Source organism: Cryptomeria japonica, chromosome 4 (assembly GCF_030272615.1).
Source record: "Cryptomeria japonica chromosome 4, Sugi_1.0, whole genome shotgun sequence".
Taxonomy (NCBI): Eukaryota; Viridiplantae; Streptophyta; class Pinopsida; order Cupressales; family Cupressaceae; genus Cryptomeria; species Cryptomeria japonica.
This window is the reverse complement of record NC_081408.1, coordinates 699,653,759-699,675,734: the sequence shown is the minus strand read 5'-3', so window position 1 is coordinate 699,675,734 and position 21,976 is coordinate 699,653,759.

The window sequence follows — 21,976 nt, the reverse complement described above, 5'->3', positions numbered from 1 at the left end:
TTTGTTTGATAAAATACTCATAAAAAATTTAATGCTCAAAGAAATGCACAACTTTTAACATTAGCTTGTCTCCAACCTATAAATGAAGCAATAAAAGACGTCTAGTTATGAATATTTTTGAGAGTCTGTCTTTTATAAATGTGATGGGTTTGTGGACTTTTACAGATCAACTGCATGCATCTTAAAAAAAATATGCAAACATATGAACTAAAGTTGAATTATATTTCATGCACATCGTGTTAAAAAATGGAATTGCAGATTGTTTCCTCAAACCCTGCAATCATATAGTTAAAAAAAATAAAAAAATAAAAAAATGATCACAGTTTAAAACTGTGTGAAAATCTTCTCTTCTCATTCAATTAATCTTGTTGTTTTCCATCAAGATGTGCTAGTTCATGCACTATGCATTCGAGTTTCTTTTTATGCACTATGCATTTGGGTTCCTTCTTCAAGCCTTGCAATATGATAAAAATAAAAATATCCCCAAAAATCATAATTTAAAAATAGGAAACAACCAGAAAACTGGATTTTATGGAGTTAAAACAAAAAGACCAAGTAAAACGGTATTAAACTGGAGTAAGTAAATCCCCCTACACTTCCATTATGGAGGATATGCGCATGAGCATGCATGATGGGGCATACAATTTTGGGTGCTTTATAGCCTGACCCCCTTCTAGAGGCTAATGATATATATTTTGTTAGAAGTATTTAAGCAAACTGATTTGTAAGTTGCAGTCTTAGAATTGTTTTCATTGGATTTTACTCTTTTCATTTAGTAATTCTTGAGCACTTAGATTAATGATATGTGTTATGCTATCTTAAAATGGTTTTCATTTGACTTTGTGTTTTGTATGTTAGTTTATTTAACTTGTCTTCTAACATATTGTGTCCAAGTACATTTGATAGTATTTATTAATTAATTGAAATTGAAAATTTAATATTTAAAAGTGAAAAAATTTCATCTTATGATTTTAAATTTTGAAATTCTCATTAACAATTTTTAGTAAACATTTTGTTTTCCCAAAAATGAATAACAATATTGATCAAAATCATCTTTTCATTCCATCCAATTTAAAAGTTATATTAAACTTAAATAGTCATCCGAGTAAGGTTTAAAAAAATGATTAGAACGAAAAAAAAAACAAAAACACACGGATTTCTCAACAAACTGCCACTTTATGACACGAAGTGATTACAAAACAACCATGGCCGATTCAAAACTGTCATGGCAGAAGTAGAACATCTGCAACAGATGACAACGACATCTATGCAGCCAGTAGTTTGCCCCTGAATGGGAACCGTGGAACTTGTCGGATATTGTAGTTGGAATTGCTGTGGTAGACATGTATGCAAAATTTGGAAGCATAAACAAGGCCTCCCAATTGTTTGACAGGATGCCTCAAAAGGATATGCACATGATGGATTTGCTGAAAAAGCTTTAGAGACTTTCAAGCAAATACAATTGGCAGGTATAAAGCCATCTTCCAATACCTTTGCCAGCGTCTTCCATGCCTGTGCCAAAATGGGAGCTTTGGAATAGGGGATGCAGATCCATCAAAGCGTTAAGTATAGAAATTTTTTATCAGTTGTTGTACTTGCAGCTGCCATGATATGCACGCACGCATAATGTGGAAGGATTGATAAGGCACATGAACCGTTTGACAAAATGCCATACACAAATGTTAATTTATGGAATGTCATGATTGTGGGAAATGCACAATATGGGATTGGTGAAAAATCTCTGGAAAAGTTCAAGCAAATGCCATTGGTAGGTGTAAAGACAAATTCTACAACCTTTGCCGGCATCCTCTCTGCCTATTCCAAAATTGAGGCTTTAGAATAGGGTATGGACATCCGTAAAAACACCAAAGAAAGAGAACTATTGGGAGATGTTGTAGCCAGGCCTGGTAGACGTGTATGCAAAATATGGAAGCATTGACAAGGCAAGTGAACTGTTTCAAACAATGCCTCAAAGAAATGTGGTCACATGGAATGCTGTGATTGATGTGTACACACCGAATGTACCTGTTGAAAGTGGTTTAGAAACTTTCAAGTAAATGCAATTGGCAGGTGTGAAATCAAATTCTACAACCTCTGCTAGCATCCTTCCTGCATGTGCCAAAATGGAAGTTTCAAACAGGGTATGGACATCCATCAAAGCATAAAGGATGGAGCAATATTGTCACAATGTCTACTTTCCCATTTTCCCCAAAACCATGAAAAGTGGTTATGCATCTTGTGCATTTAAATCAAAAAGTTGAAGTACACTTTCTGGTCTGCTCTGGATTCTAACTCGCTTCTAGTATGCATAAAACTAATTTGACCTGATGACAATATTCTGTTGTCTCCTTTGTATTTCAGTTACACCCACTAATGTAAGATAGCCATAAGGGATTTCTTGTAACTCTCAGCATTCACAATAGTAGTAAGAAATCATGAACTCTTGGATGCATATATGATAGTATTTTGCTAGCATATTAGGTACCATCAAAAACTTTCTATCCAGGAGGTCAAATTCCCTACTCTACCATTATACTTCATAAGATGATATTTTTGAGGCATTTTGTCAAGAAATTCACATGCCTTGTCACTTGGTGAGTTGCGGCCTATTTTTGGGCAATTATAAGTTTTTCATGCTATAATGGATGTTAATACCCTTTTCCAACGCCCCCATCTTTTCTACCCAAACTGGTTTTATCAAGGGCAAATACATCCTTGAAAACCTCATTACAAGCTGGGAAGCCATGGAATGGGCTAAAACTTCTGGCCAAGACACTGCGATGTTTTTGTTGGATTTTGAGAAAGCTTATGACCGTGTAGAGTGGGAATTCATCATTATGATGTTACAAGCCTTTGGTTTCCCGGATGAATTCTACAAGTATGTTAAAGTCCTTCTCCAAGATGTTTTGGCTCGTGTTATCGCGTCTGGTGTGCTTTTTTATCTCCTAAGGGATAACTCTCTTTCCCCTAGTGTTAAGGGTGTTAGGCTCCCTGATAACTCCAATCTTCTCAACATCTAGTTTGTTGTTGACATGACTCTTTTCCTCGAGCTCACTTGCCAAAATATTGACTTCCTCAACCAAAAGTTTAGACTCTTTGGGGAAATATCAATAGCTAGGATCTCCCACTCCAAATCTATCATCCTTGGATGGAAGGAAGAACAAGATTGTGTGTTACCTTGGAATTCCATTCTCTATTTTACCCTCTCTCAAAGATATGTGGCTCTGCGTTAAAGATAAGATTGATAAGAAACTTAATAAATGGAACAATAGATTCCCTTCATTAGGTGGTAGGATTCAAGTTTGCCAAAAAATCTTTCATCCTATAGTATCTATTACTCTTATGCTTGGATGTTTAGCAATTATCAAGTCCTTGAGATCCGGAAGGCTATTAGACATTTCCTTTGGTCTGATGGTAAAGGTAGTAAGAAAATGCATGTTGCTAAATGGAAGTGGTGTCACATGGACAAAAAGATTAATGGCCTTGGTTTGAAAGACCTCAGAACCCAAGGCATTGCCCTTGCAGCGAAGTGGATTTTTCATGCTTTGGACGGTCTGGAACCTTGGAAGGTCTTGATCAGAAACAATCTCGAAAGGGTTGCTCCTAAGAATGCCAAATCTTGGAAAGCCTTACCCCTTCCCGACCTTGTGGCTGGCAGATTTCTTGTTTCAGTGCAAGGCTCCAGTGTTTTCAGATCTATCTAGAAAGCCTCGGAACATGTTAGGAACTTGATTATTAATTCTAGTGTTAGCAGCAATGACACTCTGCATGGGGAGAGGTCTATCTGGTGGAACCTCTATCATGCGAATAAGCCCTTATCTCTTACTGTTGATTTTCCCAGGTTTTATTGGATGTATTTTAATGTATATATCTGATTCAATCTAATACTTGCATTCTTGAAATTCTATGTGTTCTCAAATTGAATAACATTATACTATGTATATTCCTTTGGAAAGGCATGTCCTTGAACGGACATGTCTCTCCTTTAATTATAATAATTTAATCAATATTACAATGTTTCATCAATCAATTATCAATTTAGAATAATATAATAGATTAATATTGAATATTAAACTTTATATGATTAATAATAATATAATAATATAACATAATAATATATTATTATTAATCAACATATATTATATGTATTCTAAATGATCATTTGACTGAAGCTACAAACATTAACACTCCCTTTTAGCTAGGGAGGATGATCAGACAGAATGTGTAGTGATCTCCCATGTCAACACTTATGACCCTCACCATAGCTACACAAAACATAATTAACACTCCCTCTTAGCTAGGGAAGATAAAATCAATGCAAATGCATTAAGTCTAGATTAATTATGGAATAGAGAAAATATTATCTCACTATGATATCAGGAAGTATGGTATAAACAAGAATAGCAAGGCACATGATATTCACCATAACACAAAAATATCATCTCATGATATTGGGAGTATTTGCATCAACCATATGATGCTCATCACAAGGGACCATAGTCTCAAGGTGTGAATTTGCCTCCATCGGTGATTCTATTCACAAGCTCTTACGTGGATTGCCTCTATCAGTGATTCTATCCATAAGCTCTTGTGTGGATTGCCTTAGTTAGCAATTCTATCCATGAGCTCTCACATAGATTGCCTCAGTCGGCGATTCTATCCACAAGTTCTTATGTGGATTGCCTCAGTCAGCGATTTTATCCATGAGCTCTCACATGGATTGCCTCAGTCGGCGATTCTATCCACAAGCTCTAATGTGGATTGCCTTAGTTGGTGATTCTATCCATGAGCTCTCATGTGGATTGCCTCAGTTAGCGATTCTATCCACAAGCTCTTACGTGGATTGCCTCAGTCAGTGATTCTATCCATGAGCTCTCATGTGGATTGCCTCAGTTGGCGATTCTATCCACAAGCTCTTAAGTGGATTGCCTCAGTCGGCGATTCTATCCACAAGCTCTTATGTGGATTGCCTCAGTTGGTGATTCTATCCACGAGCTCTCATGTGGATTGCCTCAGTCGGTGATTCTATCCACAAGCTCTTAAGTGGATTGCCTTAGTCGGCGATTCTATCCACAAGCTCTTACATGGATTGCCTCAGTCGACGATTCTATCCACAAGCTCTCATGTAGATTGCCTCAGTCGGCGATTCTATCCACAAGCTCTTAAGTGGATTGCCTCAGTCGGCGATTCTATCCACAAGCTCAAGTTATTGTAAGATCTTCACCTTCCAATAACCTCAAAAATACAAGTGCAAATCATTTGGAAGTCGTAACTTCCTTATGATTTACACAGGGCCCATAAGGCATTAAATGATTTCATTAGTATAATAATCAATTGAATCAAGTTTTACCTCATAAGGGTTTCACCTTCAATAGTGAAAATACCTCTCAATCACTATGATAGAAATTGTCACAAGTTGACTGAACCATCTGCTCCCTCTGAAGCTCAAGTTCTTGTATCAACCTCTTGTCCTCTTTTGAAATGTCAGACTCCCTCTGCATTTGGTCTCAATCATTAATAAGCATCAATTTATTTCTCCCTTTAATTCAATTTTATTGTGCTTTCATCCTTAAGTTTAAAACATTTCCTTTCATAAGGTGAGCCCATATAAGAAATATCATGCATGAATCATCTCTCATCATAATTCCCTTTGAATGATGTAGAACATTTTCATAATTTTGATCAACACTTTCATTATGATTTGCCACACACAGTCGTTAATAACTTTTTCAATTTACTAAATTTATCCAATCTCTTTGGTGAGATGTTAGAAAATATAATTACAAACATTTCCTCCAAGTTATAGCCAGATCCAATGGTTAAAACAAAAGTTATGATATTTTTCCCAAAACTGCTAACCCTAGGTAGGGTTTCAAGTGACCTGCACCAAATTCGTCATATCTTGCACAAAACTGAATCAAATTGGATGAGACAAACATATTTGAAAACTAGAAACACATATCTTTCCATCCATATACTATAGTCCTCATTTTGAGGCCAACCAAGGGCCGTACAATGGTATATTTCAGACTGAAAATTCTAAAAAAACAGAATTCTCCAACCCTCTCCAACCTCCAAATTAAACTTCACAGGACTGAGCTCTGATACCATGTTGATTTTCCTAGGTTTTATTGGATGTATTTTAATGTATATATCTGATTCAATTTGATACTTGCATTCTTGGAATTCTATGTGTTCTCAAATTGAATAACATTATACTATATATATTCCTTTGGAGAGGCATGTCCTTGAACAAACATGTCTCTCCTTTAATTATGATATTTTAATCAATATTATAATGTTTCATCAATCAATTATTAATTTAGAATAATATAATAGATTAATATTGAATATTAAATTTTATATGATTAATAATAATATAATAATATAACATAATAATATATTATTATTAATCAACATATATTATATGTATTCTAAATGATCATTCGATTGAAGCTACAAACACTAACACTTACTCAAGGTTGTTTAGCCAAGCTTTGGGCCAGTAAGGGTATTACTTGTTTTATGGATATTTTTGAGCATAATGTTTTGATTAACTGGGAAGATCTCAGTTCTAATTTTGACCTGCCTCCTTCCTAGAAAAGAACTTACAACATGGTTAAGAATGCTTGTGCGACCCTCGCCCTGCCTACCATCTCTCATGTTGATTCTCACAAGTTTCTGTCCTTTAAATGGAAGGATGGTTCTCTCTTGTCTAAAATCAAAGCCCGTGATATATATGATTTCTTCACTAATGATGATTCTATTGTTAAGCATGTTAATATGGTTTGGTATTTTGATTTATGTGATGTCTTGGCAAAATATATTTTTACATCTTTGGAAAAGTGTTATTCCTCCTAAAATCAAATGCTTTAAGTGGTAGCTTATTATTGACATACTTCCTTTCAAAAAAGACTACTCTAATGTTGATCTTTGTTCCATTTGTAGAGTTTCTGAAACTTGCAGGCACATCTTCTTTGACTGTTCCGTGGCCAAGGAGATTTGGTTAATGTTTGGCATATGTATCCTGGATCATGTGAATGTTTTAGATATCATCACTGGCTCTATCTTCGGGTTAAAGAAATATGGTAATATGTTTTGGCTTATTTTGAATTCTTATATCCTCTGGTTTATTTGGAAGCTTAAAGAAATGAAGATAAATTTCAAGGTAATGGCAGATGTCTTACTGAGTCTTTCCATAGACTCACTTTTTTTAATATTATTGTGCAGATTTGTTTTGTGGTGAATGTTGAAAGACATAAGCTCCTCCGATTTTTGAAAGATGAGCACACCGCTATGTTTATTTATGCAAGGAACGATGGATACAATTGGAGGAGGGTCGCGGACAACCACACTACTTTTGAAGAGGCCCTCAATAAGATGCACAACGAGATGAACAACAACAGAGTTCCCTCATTTGATCGTATTGGCTTGCTTGCTCATATTCAGGATTGGAAGAAGGTCGTTTGGATGGAGGGATCTAAAGGATGGACTACATGGGTGGAGTCCCACGTTGAGATTTTGTACTAGCCTGGCGTTGCTTCTCTTGTCTTTACCCTTTTGCTTTTGCGGTTTTTGTATCTCAGAGATAGTTATGCTTAGACTCTTTTTGTAGTTTTTTGATGGTTGGCATTGGCTCACCCAACTCTTTTATAATTATGTTGTTCTAAGTTCTCTGATTGTCTTTTTTTGGGTTGGAGGCTGGGCTTCCTTGATACTCTTGTAATCCCTCTTTTACTCTCGATATTTAATACAAAAAAAATTAGATTTTTAAAATCTGAATATATAACATATCTACAATCATTTTTTAAAATAAATAAGGTCTAAATATATTTGTCCTTTATCAATTAGTTAAAAATACTTTACATGAGAATACATAATTTCAAGAGTTATGTGTCCATATTAATAAATTTGAAATTATTATTTTTATTTTGTTTATTAAAAATTAAATTAAAATTTAAAAAAATGATAGTTAAATAAATATAATTATAAACTTGTCTTAAAATATAAATATTTATTTTCATTAAATTATATTTACTATTTATTTATTTTATTAATAAACTATTTGTTTACACATGATAATTCTTAAAATAATTTTGAAGTCTTTTTTTTAAATATAATTTTGTGCAAGCAAAGGCTTTCTTGTAGGACTTAGGAATGCAATCACCTTGAGGTGTAATCAACAAGATATCTGTCCCCAATCCATGCTATCAAAATATAACTTCTATTGCGTTGATTGTGTGACAAACATGATGGAATCATTAGAAATTTTTCTATGAGGGGGTTAAGATGAAGAAAAAAACAACAAAATAACATAGATGGGCTACATCCACATAACACAGGTGTCCAATCTTTTCTTATTATCCAACAAATAAGTAGAACACCATTACAATGTCTTTTTACATTCCAACTGCTTATAACATGCAATTTTAGAGCAACATACAAAGTTGTCTAAAATTAACTCTCACTCTAAAAGAATATTCTCGTAATCTTTTCCTCGTACTCATCTACTCATACACATGTTCTCGTATTCTCGTACATGTACGATTTTTTTTTTACAAATATATATAGGATATTATGAGAAATATATATTCAAACAAAATTTAATCATATTTTAAAAAACAATGATATAAAACAATTAAAGTTACCACATATTCAACAACATAGCCTAATTCATTAAAAGAAAAATTGTTATTTAAGATAAATTAGTTAAAGTTGTGGCAGATTCAATAGCATAACCTAACTCCCATAAAAATATAAGAATAATGCATATATCAAAAATTAAATTATATCCATCAAATATACTTTTACCAATACATAAATCTTTTTAAAAAATAATAATAATTAAATACATATTAATAGTAAATATATATGATTTATTTATGTTTATACATTTAATGTGAAATTTTTTCTATAGTAATTGGTAACTTATTAAATAAAAAATAGAAATATCATAACTAATATTAGAAAAATACAAATATTATTAAGGCTTTATTGTTTTAAAAATCAAATTAAATTAAAAATAAGAATTATATTTTTGGAATGATGCCCACTAGATTTCTCTCACTCGGATTCTTCTCACACCAATTATTTTTACCCTTATATGTATTTCAATAATTGATTTAATCTGTTGCAATATACTATTCTTTTTCTTTTATTGGGTCATGAAAATTCTTATTATATGACAATTTGTGTTAAATTATACAAGAGATCCCACTAATTGCACACATCTTGTAGTTAGTGTAGTCATTAGTCATCACATCTCTGGGAGGTATATATAAACAATGGGGGACTGTTGTAGAGATGGAGAAGAGGACGAGGTGATATTTCCTATAAATTAGATTGGAAATAAAAATCATTAACTATATCTAAAATGGTGTGTATCCTTCACATCCAAACTATAGAACATAAGAGTTTTAGTAATAAAAATATTGTGGTTAATAGTAGAGGTTCAAGAACATTTAACTTCACAAGAGGTTGAACATTACTATTGTGGTTCAAGAACATTTAACTTCATAAGAGGTAGCAGGCATGAAAGCTTCTAGAGGCTAATGATATATATTTTGTTAGAAGTATTTAAGCAAATTGATTTTTAAGTTGCAGTCTTAGAATTGTTTTATTTGCATTTTACTCTTTTCATTTAGTAATTCTTGAGCACTTAGATTAATGATATGTGCTATGCTATCTTAAAATGGTTTTCATTTGACTTTGTGTTTTGTGTGTTAGTTTATTTAACTTGTCTTCTAACATATTATGTCCAAGTACATTTGATAGTATTTATTAATTAATTGAAATTTAAAATTTAATATTAAAAAATGAAAAAAATTCATCTTATGATTTAAAATTTTGAAATTCTCATTAACAATTTTTAGTAAACATTATGTTTTCCAAAAAATGAACAACAATATTGATCAAAATCATCTTTTCATTCCATCCAATTTAAAAGCTATATTCAATTTAAAGAGTCATCCGAGTAACGTTTAAAAAAATGATTAGAAGAAAAAAAAAAAAACCACACGGATTTCTCAACAAACTGCCACTTTATGACACGAAGTGATTACAAAACAACCATGGCCGATTTAAAACTGTCATGGCAGAAGTAGAACATCTGCAGCAGAAACAAACTGCCACCTAATGACAACGACATCCATGCAGCGAGTAGTTTGACCCTGAATGGGAACCGTGGAACTTGTCGGATATTGTATTTGGAATTGCTCTGGTAGACATGTATGCAAAATTTTGGAAGCATAAACAAGGCCTCCCAATTGTTTGACAGGATGCCTCAAAAGGATATGCACCTGATGGATTTGCTGAAAAAGCTTTAGAGACTTTCAATCAAATGCAATTGGCAGGTATAAAGCCATCTTCCAATACCTTTGCCAGCGTCTTCCATGCCTGTGCCAAAATGGGAGCTTTGGAATAGGGGATGCATATCCATCAAAGCGTTAACTATAGAAAATTTTTATCAGTTGTTGTAGTTGCAGCTGCCATGATATGCACGTACGCATAATGCGGAAGCATTGATAAGGCACATGAACCGTTAGACAAAATGCCAGACACAATTGTTAATTTATGGAATGTCATGATTGTGGGAAATGCACAATATGGGATTAGTGAAAAATCTCTGGAAACTTTCAAGCAAAGACAAATTATAAAAATTATACAACCTTTGCCAGCATCCTCTCTGCCTATTCCAAAATGGAGGCTTTAGAATAGGGTATGGACATCCGTAATAGCAGCAAAGAAAGAGAAATATTGGGAGATGTTGTAGCCAGACCTGGTAGACGTGTATGCAAAATGTGGAAGCATTGACAAGCCAAGTGAACTGTTTCAAACAATGCCTCAAAGAAATATGGTCACATGGAATGCTGTGATTGAAGTGTCCACACCGAATGTACCTGTTGAAAGTAGTTTAGAAACTTTCAAGTAAATGCAGTTGGCAGGTGTGAAATCAAATTCTACAACCTCTGCTAGCATCCTTCCTGCATGTGCCAAAATGGGAGTTTCAAACAGGGTATAGACATCCATCAAAGCATAAAGGATAGAGAAATATTGTCACAATGTCAACTTTTCCATTTTCCCCAAAACCATGAAAGTTGGTAATGCATCTTGTGCATTTAAATCAAAGAGTTGAAGTACACTTTCTGGTCTGCTCTGGATTCTAACTTGCTTCTAATATGCATAAAACTAGTTTGACTTGATGACAATATCCTGTTGTCTCCTTTGTATTTCAGTTACACCCATTAATGTAAGATAGCCATAAGGGATTTCTTGTGACTACGAAATCTTGTAACTCTCAGTATTCACAGTAGTAGTAAGAAATGATAAACCCTTGGATGAATACATGATAGTATTTTGCTAGCATATCAGGTACCATCGATGGACTCGCGACAACATTATTTATCAACAAACTGTCTATATCCAGGAGGTCAAATTCCCTACTCTACCATAAGATGATAGTTTTGAGGCGTTTTGTCAAGAAATTCACAAGCCTTGTCCCATGGTGAGTTGCGGCCTATTTTGGGCAATTATAAGTTTTTCATGCTATAATGGATGTTAGTACCCTTTCCAGCGCCCCCATTTGGCATAAGCGTGGTATGCTGGCTAGGGCATGCTGGCTAGGGCATGCGGTTTGGCTCTACATCTGCCATTTGCATTTACTTTTGAAAGTTTTGAAAGCCTTTTCAATAAATCCTTTTTGTACATATCTTGTGCTCATTACAACCCATGCAATCACTTTTCTTTCATGTATTTTGCCAAACAGTTTGATGGAATTCCTATATCCTTCATGCTTTGATGGACGCCCTTACTCTATTCCAAAGCACTCAACCTTGTATTCTACTGATTGTAAATAGAACCTGAATGCAATAAGGGTGAAAGTCCACCATTATTCTGAGGAATGGGGTAAAAAAGATCAGAATGCAGTTGTGGCTGTAATTGTCTGCTGGACGGCAGAATGCGGGAATCAGGTGGCAAAGAAACTGCCATTCAAACTCAAGCATTCTTTGAAGAGCCGGCCAGGGGATATAGCTCAAATCTGTAGATGTCAGGCTAGTTTCAGTTCATGCAACACGATCCCCATTCTGGCATGCCTTTATAGATCCTGATCTACTTAAAATTGGACCTAATTTATAGCTGAAATCGACGGTTTCAGAAAATTGAATTTCCCTATTCTCTAAGCAGTCAAGAGGACTACTGCAGCCGTAAGGCTCAACAAACCCTGAAACCATGGAAGACCGATAAATTTTATGATAAATCGCTATACAATTGAGCTAAAAATGATCCGGCGACTCAGCTAGAAGAAACCTTAGAATTGCAGAAGAGAGAAAAACAGAGCAAACTCTACCAGAAATTGTTTCTCGCAAGAAGCCCAATTCCACAGCGAAACCATTCCACAAGCCTTTTATCCCCTGCTTCTTCCATAAAATCCGCAAGCGTTTTATCCGCTGCTTCTTCCATTGAATCTTCTACTGCAGAGTATTGAAGCTTCCGCCATCAACACTCCCACCAGACTGATGGTAAATTGCAAACCGACATCAGAAAAGTTCCCGGCGTTTTATCGATTTATGCCGAAAAAAATTCTCCACATCCTCCGCAGTTTTGACGCCCTCTGATTTAAACATGTGATTGAAGCACAGGCAATGAACACGCAAAGCCAAAGAATGTCGGCAACGCAAAATTGAACGGAAAAGAAATCTAAGTGTCCGACACGAGACGAAACCGATGGAATTTCTCACCTTAATGGGCTAATTATATAAAGTTCATAATAATTACACATTTTAAAAAGTATGTATTTATGAAAGAAAATGGAATAATAGTAAATTTGGGAATCAAATAGATATATTAAGAATGATAAAAAAAAATTATATCAAGAACAAAATTATTATATTATTAATATATTATAATTATATTATAATATTATTGTATAAATTTTTATAAATTTATTATTATGTTGTTGTTATTTATGTATTATAAATATTAGTATTATATTATTAACAATCTTAATTTATTATCAAAAAAATTATATTATCAAAACGTATCAGAATAACTAAAATAATATTATTAATTTATATATTTTTTATTATAAATATTTCTATTTATTTCATATAATATTAAACTTTAAAAAAATGCAGATATAAATTCTAAATAATTTGTTAAATATTTGTGTAAAATAAATTTGAGAATGAGAGGCACATGTATTGCCAGATTTCAAAATAATTAGAGATTATGAGAGGCACATCTCGTCTAGCCATGATAGCTACTAGAACATGACAAGCAAAGAGAGAGTAGAAAAAAAGCTTCCACCAAACTTTCCAAATGAACTTATGCATGCAATGGAGATCCATTTTGGAAGTGATAGAGAAATTGATCCTAGAAACATAACGATTGATACTTCTGAGAACAATTTTATATTTACTGAAAAAAATTCTTCTCCAAATGAAAATATGCCAATGGATGAATTTGATATAGTGGATGTGGCATGTCAAGGATCAGTACACACTAACAGTGAAGTAGGAAAAGGCTACACGGGTAAAAAGTGCAAATCAATGTAAAATTATACAGCTATAACTGCATAGCACAAGATAGATCTGGCTAAGAGAAAAAAAGACAAACTTGCATATCCAATGCACAGAAGATAAAATAAAGTAGCTAAGAAAGGAATTGTATTAACCATCTTGTAAATTACATTATGCAAAAAATGCATATTAATACAAATAGTATCCACCACATGATTGGAGAATTTACGATAGAAGCAAAGGCATAACAACTACATTGATCTAAGCTAGCAGTGAAAGAGGCAGAGTAAACAATTGTTGTTCACCTTGTTCGCTTATGAAAAAAGAATGCACCGTCTGTTGTCCATAAATCACGGTGGAGCAGAATGAGAAATAGCTACTAACACAGCCTTAGTTGGAGTTGACATTACTCCAACACCCCCCCTTAATTCCAACTAAGGAGAAATAAACTTAATGAAAGGAAAGAGGAAAGAGGAAAGAGGGAAAACCTAGTGGGATCAAAACCCCCCTCAAAATTTACACTAACTATGTATGATACCTAATATGCTACAATGTTTTGCAACCTAAGATCTCATAGAAAGTGCCTATTTGTTCCTCCACAAAGAAGAGAAAGAATGTCAATACAGAATGTAGCAAAATGAATGCTATAGTAGGTTCCCCTGCAACAAATGATGCCTCTTCCTTTTGGAAGATAGAAACCTCGAGCTGTCACACTGTTGAATTCCCACTCAAGTGAAATGTATGAAGGAATCAAGATGAATGGTTTTGATTAATACTCATGTTTCTCCAATCCAATGTTGAACTGTGACTCTGCCATACAAGATTCCAGAATAGTGACCACTGAAGTGTGAGATTTGTTTGGATATGAGTCGGGAATGTGTCAAGATAGTAGCATGGAGTGGTTGAGAGAGAACAAGAGAATCCAAACCAAAAGAAGATGCAACTTGATGTGAGCCTACATCAGAGAGAAGACATGTGTCCTCAAAATTGTCATCATGATTAGAGAGAGATTCAACAAACAAATGATAAATGTCTGATAGGATTATATCTCGCTCATCAAGAGGACAAGAATGAACCTGCTAAAAATAATCTGAAGTAGCATTCGAAGAAGCCAATATCTCTATCAAACTCGTAGGTGAAGGTGAAGGTACATCAACTATTTTTGTAGATGGAGAAGAAGGAGCTTGCGATTCTGATGCATTCCTAGAAAAGAGTAGAAAGGCATTATGTGAGAAATAGGGACACCATTCATGTCCATGTTGATTGCTCCCATAATACCTACATCTACAACCCTTATACATATGCATCATTCACTCCTTAAAAATATCTCCAAAAAATACAAAATACAGAACCTTCAATACAATGGTTATTCCAATCTAAAATAGTTCTATCTTCAGTGCTTGCAAATAAAAGTGTTTAGATTTTTCTTCCTAGCAACCTCACTCTGATACCATGTAAAATTATGTAGCTATAACTGCATAGCGCAAGATAGATCTAGCTAAGAGAAAAAAAAGACAAACTTGCATATCCAATACACAGAAGATAAAATAGAGCAGCTAAGAAAGGAATTGTATTAACCATCTTGTCAATTACATTATGCAAAAAATGCATATTAATACAAATAGTATCTACCACATGATTGGAGAATTTACGATAGAAGCAAAGTCATAACAACTGCATTGATCTAAGCTAGCGGCGAAAGAGGTAGAGTAAACAAATGTTGTTCACCTTGTTCACTTATGAAAAAAGCATGCACCGTCTATTGTCCACAAATCATGGTGGAACAGAATGAGAAATAGCTGCTAACACAACCTTAGTTGGAGTTAACATTACTCCAACAATCAGTAGCCAAAACAACTAGTATGAAAGAGACGGGTGTGTGCAAGATCAAGGGGGGCCAAAAAGTGGCAATAGAGAAAAAAATGTGCTTTCAACCTTTCCAAACACGCCAAAATCCGCTTTGACTTTTTGTTTGGGTCGGGCAAAAAATGAATTTGGTTTGGTAATACCAAACCAAATCGGATATCTGATTTGTGATGTCACTATTATGATGTCACCACTGTGATGTCACTAGTGTGATATCATACTTTTCAAATCGGATACTCGATTTTATCAACATAAAAAATATAGTTTAGTAAAATGGCCATAACTTTTGCATTTCTTAACAAAATTTTGATTTTTTACATGCGTTGGAAAGGTAATTCATAGACCTATAAAATGGATGAGGTAGTTTGATGATTTTATAGACCAAAAATTAATTATAATCATTTACAGTTAGTCCTTCAATTTTAAAACTTTAAATACTCACAAATTTTGCATACAAAGTCTCATTTTTTTTTCCGATCACCTCCTTTTTCTATCACTTGTCTATCTATACTTATATAATATATTTTATATATCTCTTTTTTCTCTACTTATGTCACTTATTTTCTCATTCCATGTACATAAATAAATTCTCAAGTTACATGCATCTCTGCATATATCTCCATCTTTCTATTGATATCTCTTCCTCTCCCACTCCATCATTGTCACTTCTTATTTCTATATTTCTCTCTAATAATCTCTCTTCTCTCTATTTATCTCCCTCCTTTACCTTATCCTACCTATACTTATATATTACTTGTCTCTATCACCTCCTTTCTCTCCCTATCTTGTCCCCTCTCTCTCTATATCCCTATAGAAATATCTTCATGTATATTTATATTTCATTATCTCTAAATCTCACTTATTCACTCCATCTCTCCCTCCATTTATCTTACTCTCTCTACCATGTTTTATCCATATCTATCTCTATCTCCATCTTCACATCTCCATCTCTTTCCCTATCAATATCTCTTTTTATATGTTCCTCTATCTTTATATATATTCCTCTATACATGATTAATCTACTTCTCTACCTCTTCCTCTATCGCCCTCTTGAATTATCTTTCCCTTTCTCTACTTTTATCTCTTTATTTACTCGATCTTTATATATATTTTTCTCTCTCCCCACATCCTTCTCTATAGTGCCTTTATATATCTCTATATCTTCCTATTTTTCTCTCTCCCTCTCTATCTATCCCTATCTATAATCTCTATCTCTCTTTCTCACTCTCTTGCACTATCTATATATCTCTATCTATCGATATTTCTCTTCCTTTATATCTCTCTATCTCTTCCTTTTTTATCTCTCTCTTTACCGCTCTATGTCCATTTTTCTCCATCTCTTCATATATTTATCTTTGTCTTTACCTCTCTCTTTCTCTATATCTATTCACCTCCCTCTCCCTTTATCTTCATCTTTTATCTCTATCTTCCTCTCTCCTTTTCAATATCTAGATATGTCTACCTCTCTCTATCCATCCTTGTCCTTTAGTTTTTCTCCCTCTCACTTCATACTCCTTAATATCTATATCTCTATTTATGTCCTTGTCCTTTAGTTCTTTTCCCTCTCTTAAGTTCTTCATCTCTCTTCACCTTTATATCTCTACTTATTTGAAAATTAGTATATATGGTCTCCTAAGGGGTTATATCATGTCCTAAGGGGTCATAGAACATCATATGACCCCTTAGGACACAATATGACCCCTAACGACACCATATGGTCTCCTAAGGGGCCATATGGTGTCATAAGGGGTCATAAAACACCATATGACCCCTTAAGACACAATAAGACCCCTAATGACACAATATGGTGTCCTAAGGCGTCATAAGACACCAAATGACCCCTTAGGACACCATACAACCCCTAATGACACAATGTGGCATCCTAAAGGGACATATTGTGTTCTAAGGGGTCATATGACACCATATGACCCCTTAGGACACTATTCGACCCATAGCACCATATAGTGTCCCAAGGGGTCATATGGTGTCTTAAGGGGTCAAAGAATGTCATATGACCAATTAGGACACAATACGACTCATGACAACACCTAAGGGGTCATATAGTGTCATAAGGGGTCATAGGATACCATATGACCCCTTATAACACCATACGATCCCTTATGACACCATATGACCCCTTATAACACAAGAAGACCCATAACGACATGATATGGTGTCCTTAGGGGTCATATGGTGTCAAGAGACACCATATGACCCCTTAAGACACAATATCGCCCCTAACAATACCTAAGGGGTCATATGGTGTCCTAAGGGGTTATATGATGTCCTAGGAACCTTTAGGACATAATATGACCCCTTAGCACACCATACAACCCCTAATGACACCATATGGTGTCCTAAGGGGTTGTAGGACACCATATGACCTATTATGACACAATATGACCCCTAACAACACCTAAGGGGTCATAGTGTGTCCTAAGGGTTCATAGGACACCATATGACCCCTAACCACACTATATGGTGTCTTGAGGGGTCATATTGTGTCCTAAGGGTTCATAGGAGACCATATGACTTGTAACAACACAAAATGACACCTAATGATACCTAAAGGGTCATATGGTGTTCTAAGGAGTCATAGGACACCATATGACCCCTTAGCACACCATACAACCCCTAATGACAGTATATGGTGTCCTAAGGGGTCATAGAACACCATATGACCCCTTAGGATACCATACGATGCATACTGATACTATATTGTGTCCTAAGGGGTCATATGACACCATATGACCCCTTAGGAGACCATATGACCCATAACAACATAATATGGTGTCCTAGAGGGTCATAGAACACAATACAACCCCTTAGAACACCATACGACCCATAATGACACCATCTAGTGTCTAAAGGGGTCATAAGACACAATATTACCCCTTAGGACATAATATGACCCCTAACGACATCATATAGTGTCCCAATGGGTCATAGGACACCATACGACATCATACCACCCTTTACGACACCATATGGTGTCCAAAGGGGTCATATGGTATCCTAAGGGGTCATATAACACCATATGACCCCTTAGAACACAAGAAGACCCATAACGACATGATATGGTGTCCTAAGGGGTCATATGGTGTCATGAGACACCGTATGACCCCTTAGGAAACAATATGACCCCTAATGATACCTATTTGGTCATATGGTTCCTAAGGGGTTATATGATGTCCTAGGAACCTTTAGTACACAATATGATCCCTTAGCATACCATACAACCCCTAATGACACCATATAGTGTCTTAAGGGGTCGTCGGGCACCATATAACCCGTTAGGACACAATATGACCCCTGTAAGGAAGTTAAGTAGCGGAAACAACTTCCTACACTAACCTTGAGAGGAGGGTAATGCAAAACTTTTTCAGATCATTACAACAGTTACAGAAAATAGAAATAGACATAATAGAATTCATACCACAACACAGTGATTTACGTGGGGAAAACCCTTTCGGAAGAAAAACCCCACCCTCCAAAAGCAGCTCAATATTTTATTCAGCAATCAAAAACAGATTACAAAATACTTGCAGAGCAAGCTCTTCGCAGGAGTACCACTAATCAGAGATTCAGAGGCAACTCAATAGCCATAAGACTCTTACACCCAACCTCTATCTCACACACCTCATAAATAGGAGATACAATACAAGAAACCGTCAAACGGTATTACAAAACCATGGGCTAAAACCACCCAATAAGGTGTAGCCGACCTTATCTCCCTTCTATGACATGTTAAAGCACACATCAACACGTGTCGCTCCCATTTACAGCTCATTTATGTATTCGATACAAATTATTTTTTCCTATTTCAGGAGTACAAACTTCCGGAGGCCATAACTTGAGAACCGGGTGTCCGATTGACGAACCGTTTGAAGCGCCGGAAAGCTCGCGAAGTGCTCTATCACCTCGTAACCCGCTTCACCGGTTATGGCAACTTTTCAGGGCGTTTCGGAGCCTCTAAAGTCCCCAAAATTAAGTTTAAACATTTTATTGCACCCCTCCAAGACGAAAACTTTGATATCTTCAAAACCAGCTGTGACCTTGCGACGCAACTTTACCAGAATGCTTATCTAGCCAACCAGAAGCTTCAGGGAGAGTTTTGCACCATTTCGTGCTCAAATGAAAACTTACTATAAATAGTAACCTCACATAAATGCAAGGTTGAGACACCATTTTTCCCAACAAATCTCCCACTTGTCGAACACCTTGTATGAGCGGAAGGGAATGTCAACACAATAAATCAATTGCTAGGGGCCATAAGGCCCATAGACTCTGAACACCATCTGAACTTCTCTGTGCTCACAGCCTTAGTTAAAGCATCTGCAACATTCATCAAAGTGTCCACCTTAACCAGCTTCACCCTACCATCTTCGACCATATCTCTAACAAAATGATACTGAACATCAATATGTTTGGTCCGGGCATGAAATGTCGGGTTCTTAGCTAGGCTAATTGCACTCTGACTGTCACAGTAAACTGTCACTATACCTTGTTTTATTCCAATATCCGAACACAGTCTCTTAAGCCAAATGGCCTCTTTACAAGCATGAGTAGCTGCCATATACTCTGCTTCAGTAGTGGATAAAGCAACCACAGCCTGTCGCTTACTCATCCAACTAATTGCACCACCAAACAAAGTAAACACATAAGCACTGGTGGATCTTCTGCTATCAATATCACCTACCCAATTTGAATCCACATAACCATGGATATCAAGGGAAGTCATGTCTCCAACTGAATTACCATGATAACACAAAGAATACTCTGAAGTACCCTTCAAATATCTGAAGACTCTTTTGACTGCATCCCAATGAACTCTACCAGGATTAGACATATATCTAGAAAGTACTCCCACTGCTTGGGCAATGTCTGGTCTAGTACAGACCATAGCATACATCAAGCTTCCAACCGCACTCTGGTAAGGCACTCTGCTCATGTCTTCCATCTCCAATGGGGATGTAGGACAATCTGAAATAGATAGTTTCGTTCCAACTGTAAAAGGAACACTCAATGGTCTACAATTCTGCATGTTGAACCTCTGTAACACTGAATTCACATACTTACTCTGGCCTAGCCATAGCTTTTTGTTTGCCCTATCTCTTCTAATTTCCATCCCAAGAATGTGCTTTGCTGCACCAAGATCTTTCATTTCAAATTTAGCAGCGAGCTGAGACTTCAGTTCTGAAATCATACCTTTCCCTTTACCAATGAATAACATATCATCAACATACAATGCAATGAATAAGAAATGATCACCATAAGATTTATAATAAACACAGTGATCTGATTTAGAACGTTCAAATCCCAAACTCAACACATATGTATCAAATTTCTGGTACCACATCCTAGGAATTTGTTTGAGGCCATACAAAGATTTCTTCAATTTACAGACCAAATTACTTTTGCCTTTCACCACATAGTGCTCCGGCTGTGTCATATAAATATCTTCCTCCAAATCACCATGAAGGAAAGCAGTTTTCACATCCATTTGCTCAACCTCTAAATCATAAGCAGTAGCAATAGAAAGCAAAAATCTAATGGACGTCATTTTTGCAACAGGAGAAAATATCTCACCGTAATCAACACCCTCAACCTGAGAGTAGCCTTTTGCAACTAACCTTGCTTTATACTTTTCAATGCTTCCATCTGAACCAATCTTTTTCTTGAACACCCATTTACAACCAACAGGTTTTCGTCCTTCAGGCAATGGTACAAGATCCCATGTATCATTCTTTTTCAAAGCTGCCATTTCTTCCTCCATAGCAATCTTCCAGGATTCTGCATCATTCATACCTAATGCCTCTTCTACAGATTTCGGTTCATCCACACTAGTATTCAGAGCAAAAATACATCTCCAATCATCAGGTGAATACCTTTCAGGTGGTTGTCTATGTCTTGTAGACCTTCGAACAAGCTGAGTTGGAGGTTCTTCCTCCTCTTCTGAAGATTCAGAGCTAGACGAGCTCTCCTCAAATTCTTGCCTATCTAGGGGTCTTGATTCAACTCTTTCAGGTGTAGAAGGAAGTTGAATCACATCTTCTTTTTTAGTCTGTTCTGGCTGCAATGTAACAGAAGGAGACTTAATTTCTCTAAAAATAACACTTCTACTGTGAATTACCTTTTCTGCAACAGGGTCCCAAAGCTTGTATCCTTTCACACCATAACTATACCCGATGAAGATACATTTCACAGCCTTGTTCTCCAACTTTGTTCGCTTCTCCTTTGGCACATGTGCATATGCCTCGCAACCAAAAACTCTAAGATGTCTCAATGAAGGCTTGTGACCTGACCATGCTTCCATAGGCGTTTTATCAACAAGAGCTGATGTAGGAGACCTGTTAATCAGGTAGCAAGCAGTGGCAACAGCTTCAGCCCAAAACTTTTGTTCAAGACCAACACCACTCAACATACTCCTAGCCTTTTCCATCAGTGTCCTGTTCATTCTTTCTGCAACTCCATTCTGCTGTGGAGAATACGGAGTTGTCTTCTGCCTGTTAATTCCACAGTCTTTACAGAATCTATCAAAATCATTAGAGCAAAACTCACCGCCATTATCAGTTCTCAAACATTTTATTTTC